Source organism: Carlito syrichta, unplaced genomic scaffold (assembly GCF_000164805.1).
Source record: "Carlito syrichta isolate Samal-C Ts95f unplaced genomic scaffold, Tarsius_syrichta-2.0.1 Scaffold307184, whole genome shotgun sequence".
NCBI classification, from domain to species: Eukaryota; Metazoa; Chordata; class Mammalia; order Primates; family Tarsiidae; genus Carlito; species Carlito syrichta.
This window is the reverse complement of record NW_007251280.1, coordinates 268,126-273,993: the sequence shown is the minus strand read 5'-3', so window position 1 is coordinate 273,993 and position 5,868 is coordinate 268,126.

The following is a 5,868-nucleotide window of genomic DNA, read 5'->3' as shown; positions in this document are numbered from 1 at the left end:
TTAGTACATAATTTTACAAAAAGGGAAAAGGGTTTTAAAACCATGGGTGGAATAAGACTGGTCAGAAAGAAGAAGAGAAAGTGTATACCTTGTTGCTTTTGATTCTCCTTTGACATTGATTCACACCATCTCCACATTTGTACAGGGTAGATTGAAATAACTTGCTACTACCTGGCACAGATTACAACAATTTTTATGTATATTACTCTATTTAGTTTTATCTGAAGCTAATTTATACTTTGCAAATTTGACTTTCAATTCTGGTTTTCCAAGTCATGGGCTGTCCACCATTTAAGGCAATGAAACACTCATCATTAATAGCTAACAAGGTTCTATAATTAAGTATTAAGGCCATCATTCCAGTTCAGTAAATAGCTGTTCAAACTTCACTGTACCTTGCACCTTGGCCACTGCACTCCAGTCTGGGTGACAGAGTGAGACTCCAACTCAAAAAAAAAAAAAAAAAAAAAAGAAGTTTATTTGTACAAACTGACATAAATATAATCCCCTCCCTCCCTGTCTCCCCAACACAAACTGTGATGACATCTGCTTTGAGTAGGGAAGTTGAAAGGAAGTCAGGCTCTGAGACATCCATCCTTCCTCCCTCCCTACTGCTGAGCTCCTCTAGTTTGGGGGTCAGAGGAGGGAGACGTGAGTGGTAGAGATCTCACATAATCGGTTATAATATCTGTGTGAGAAAGTGTCCTCATATTTTTTTTCTGGTTCAATTTAGTTTTGTCTACTGCTAGCAGATTGTGCTATCGAGATCTCTGTGCTAATGATATGCTTGGTTTTCTATAGATGGTGTCCATTTTTACTCTAGCCACTTCATTCACTGAGGAATCTCTCAAAGAAAAGCAATCATATACACTTCAGATCCTGACACCAGTCCATGCCCCCAACTCTTTCAGCTGGAGCACTTACCAACTACCTGTCCTTTTCCTTCCTCCATGCTGCTTTGCATGCAGACACGATAACCTCTTAGACTATCTTCTGAACCCTCCAAGAGCCACAGAACACCAGGATGGGGTAAAGGGAAGAACTCATTTCCTTTCAGGAACAAACTCTAGACTACAGTACTTTCCACTCTGTTAGTGTAAACTATTTCAGCAATTTCCTCTTCTTCAGAATCTCAGGATCAGCAGCTGTTGTTGGTTCACAAGTAGCTCCCAAACTTCAGATACCAAGTTTGCCCAACTCCCTTAGAAGACACTCACCACACTGCTCTGCATAGCAGCTCCAGAGGGACCTGTGTGCTCAGTAGATTATTATCCAGTCAGCTGAGGAACAAGTTGCCAATCTCTCTTATCACAGACACATACACATGATCTTTGCATATTCCCCAGTGGGTTCTCATTATTTGACTTCAGGAGAAAAAAAAATCTCTCTTTTCCCCTTGGGAAGAGGAGTAAACTTTCCCTATGACCACTGTGTCTTCCCAGCATGTGCTGACTTGCAACATTCTGCTTTCTAATTTTTGCTTTATGCATATCGGAAGCTGGGTGCTAGTTGCTGTTAGGAGAGCAAGTTATTTCGTCTCATAGTGCCCCCACCCTTGGTGGGCGGGAGCAGTGTTTGGCCTCAGTTTTTGGCATGTCTTTGGAATTTCTCATAAAAATGGAGTTACTTAGCTCTTCTACTTTTCAATTATGAACAACCAAAAAAGTTCCACTCAACATCCTATAAACTTATTTACAAGTGTATCTAGCTGTGTCTCCTGTCTTCATAATATTGTGTGCTTCTTGAGGTATTTTTTAGCATGATGTTTCATCATTTTGGTAGAGTCATTGAATGTATTTACTATTAACACAAAATGATTTGGCTACTTCTACCTCATCTTCAAATACTAGACCTCACTTTACTCCATCACATGGACCTTCTGTTTGCTCTTGAACCTCTAAATTCAATTCTGCTGTTCCCACTTCCTAGAAATTATTTTCCTATTGATTTTTACAGCTTTCCTCCTCAGCCTTCATTCATGTCTCCTCCAAAATATCAAATAATCCCTCCATCTAAAACAGCTTGTCCCAGCCGGGCTCGGTGGCTCAGCCTGTAATCCCGAGCCTTTGGAAGGCTGAGGTGAGTGGATTGCCTGAGCCCGTGGGTTCGAGACCCGTCTGGGCAGGCGAGACCTCATCTCTACAATAAATCAAAAAAATTAGCCGGGCGTGGTAGCATGCACCTGTAGTTCCAGCTACTTGGAAGGCTGAGGCGGAGGATCACCAGAGCCCAGCAGGTCGAGGCTGCGGTGGCCGGGAGCGTGCCACTGCACTCCAGTCTGGGCGACAGAGTGAGACTCCAACTCAAAAAATAAAAAATAAATATATAAATAAAACAGCTTGTCCCACTATTACCCCCATTATTCTTCATCCCTTTAGCCTGCTTTCTTTTTCTTCAAAATGTTTATTGATACTTAATATATTGATATGTGCATGGATTTCTCTTTTTTAATTGTCAGTTTACTTCATTCATATGGAAGTCCCTTACAACTGAGAACTTTTTCTTGTCCTCCTTGACAATATCCCCAGGATCTAGACAGAATCCAGGTGCACAAAAATACTTATGGAATCAATTTGTTATTTATTGAGCATTTCCTTTTATACAGGTTCTTCATGTCATAGTAGGAGACTACTGCTGTCATTTGATGGCAAGTCTCCACACTCAAATAAAAATGATCATAAGTAACAATTATGGGGTGTTTACCTATGCCATACTCTCTTCCAAGCACTTCACATTTTTTAATTTAATCTTCACAAAAATCTTTTAAAGCAAGCATTATTGATATCTTCATTTTACAGATGAGGGAACTGAGATACAAGGTCTTATGTAATTCAACCTGGGTCACACACTGGTAGGTGACTAAGCTGGGATTTAAACTCAGTTCATCTAGTTCCAGGTTATAGGCTGGGTTGTTAATATCCTATTTTAATATTGCATCTCTAACTTTCTGTCTGGTGGTCTTTCAACCTTAAAGTATTTTTGGTAAATCACTCAACTTAAATCCTAAAAGACCACCATTTTTTTAATATATAAAGCTAACCAGAAAAAGAATATATGTAAATTATCTAAACTGCCTGAGAGGAGACCTTCACTTCAACATTCAGTCAAAGACAAAGTCCTACTTGGTTTCTTTTAAAAATGTATTTGCCAGTAGTTTTGTGTAAAACCTCACTCTAAAAATAAGAGATCTTAATAACTTAATGGATGATTGTATAAAAGATATTTTTCCGACACTATAAATGTTCAAATTAAATGATAATTAAACTTGAACGACAGAACCTGGCAATGGTTATTTAAATAAGTCCCAGCAAGTAGTTTGACACATGTATTTCTGATTAGAAGTCACAAAATGATTATGATTACAATAAAGGAAAGGCTAACTAAGATTTTGATCTCTTTTCTGAAAAGAACTTTGCTCTTATTCATCTTTTATTCCTTGTAGTATCTAGCACAATGCTCAGTACCACAGGGACACTCAAAAGTAGCAGCAGAATTACCATATTGCTGTAAAATATGCTGTTCTGCTTGTTTAAAACTGGACCTAAGTGAACGCCTTTTTGGTTTTCCTCTAAAATCATAAACAAGACTAATTTTATCTCTGGAAGCCACAATTTCCTCTCCCAGATTCTAGTTTACTACAGTAACATGTTTTCATACCTATTAGTGGCTCTAGCTTTCTTTGGGCCTAATAAGGTTACAATAAAACACACACAAAATAATGAAACCTGCACTATGTGTTGAATATCTGGAAAAATCAGGTAAAAATTATTAAAAATAGAACCCTCAAAGAGGCTGTCATAATGCACATGCCATTTCTTTATTAACTGAAAAGATTTAAAACAGAATATATCATTTCTTTATTAACTGAAAAGATTTAAAACAGAATATATCATATTAAGAGTCACCTTATTAAGGACACATACCAAAAAAACAACAAAAGTAAGGGTTAAAGTTGAAAAAGAAAAAATTCAGACAAAAACAGTCTTTTACTTAAATAATTGGAGGTGCAGGAAATATATATCCATAGGAGGACAAGGTAAAGGTCAGCCTAAGATTTTATCTATTTCCCTATTCTTTTCCCATGACTCAGCCCTGATTTTCTGTATGTCATCTATAGCCACCTTCGAGGAGTTCACCAGTAGTTGGGTGTGTCTGTTTCTGAATCATCCAGTGGAAAATGAGTCTCACATCACATTTCATCTTCAGAACAAATGTCAACATCACCACCTCTATCTTATTTTTTATTGAGAAACAAGAAAGAAAAAAATAAACCCAAACTTTCTGAATACAAATAGTATAGTGCTTTAATGGTTAAGCAATCAAAATAATCTGTTGAATCTGAACATTAAATTTGAATCATTTAATTCATAATTTTTAAAAATTTCTATTATGTTTCAGTACAATACAGAGTTCTGAGGTTAGAAAGAAGAATAATTTTTTTCTGCCGACAGGAAGGCCTAGGAGGACAGGCAGGTAGGGATGTTTTGCATGTGGTTTGGAAACAGAGAGTAGAGGGAAGAAAGAGAGTGGAGCAATGATCCTGCAGGGAGAACACTTTGTTTCTGTGATGGGAATCCAATTGTTTTCTAATCTGCACTCCCAAGTAATCAAATCCTTCATGTTTGGCCCCTCAAGATGCATCAGTATAACAAGCTTCCATCCTAAATGCTGTTTTTGACAGTCCTTTGACTTCTAAGAAACCATCCTTCATGGTTAAGCAAGAGTAACTTTTCATTCAAATACAGAAACTACCACCACTTTCTTTACTCTCCCCTCATTAACACATCACATTCCTGGAGGACTTCCCCGGACCACTCAAGAAACACTGCTTTGTGTTTCATAGGACTCTGTACTACATCCAGTGTAACATTAACGCACCCATTTTATCATTGCCTAAACATTTTTGTGTATCCCTCATATTTCTAGTCTCCTTAAAGGCAGAGATTGTGTCCTTTTAACCACAGTATCTCCAAGGCCTAGCTTTAAGCCAGAAACATAGTTGGCACTCAATAAAGATTTATGAAATGAAATGAGTACCTTAACACTGGTGGTTTATGGAGCCAAGATCCTCTTGCAGGGCACTGGGGCAGCCTGGCCAGGGCACGAGTCTGTCTGACTGGAAAGTGAGGATTCATTCTAACACAGGGCATACTACCTGAGAAGGTCTAAAGCGGAAAAAGCAAGAGGACGAATTCAAGGAAAAGTCCTCAAAGAGAATGGTGCTTCAAAGTTGAGGAAACAATGTCAAATGGCAGAAACAGGGTCTTAAGTGGGAAAAAAACTGTAGGCTGTGCTTCTTAAACTGGAGACCTTGTGTTCACAGGAGTATTTGTCAGGGTGCCTCAGCGGACAGGAAGACATAAGACCAACATGGACCTTCTTCCTACGGTGTCAAATTTATTCAATGGTGAGTAATTTAAAATATTCTGTTTCTAATAAACATTGATAAAGAGAGTCAAATGAAAAAGTTTACAGATTTTAAAAACAAAAATGAAATCTCAAAGTAACTCTATGCTTTTAGTGAGCCACTTTATTTCATGTGCATGAGCTCCTAGAGTTATGTGCTTTTTTTCCCCTAACATTTGGGGTACTGCAGAACAAATTTTTTGAGAAGCATCGGTAGGGTAAGAAACTGAGGAAAATCAAACTTTCAAAGAAATATATTGGGTACAACTTGAGAGGGATCTTGGGCAACTGACAGAAACACTGTTGGACTATCCCTTAGCTAAATTTTACTAATTTGCTTTAAAATGTGTTTCATGAAAGAAAAATGTTAAGCAGGTGACTGGATCTTAACTTCTTTTTAAATAACTCAATTTTTTTTATATTACAAAGTAATGCATAGAAGAAAGAATTTCCACAAGTTGG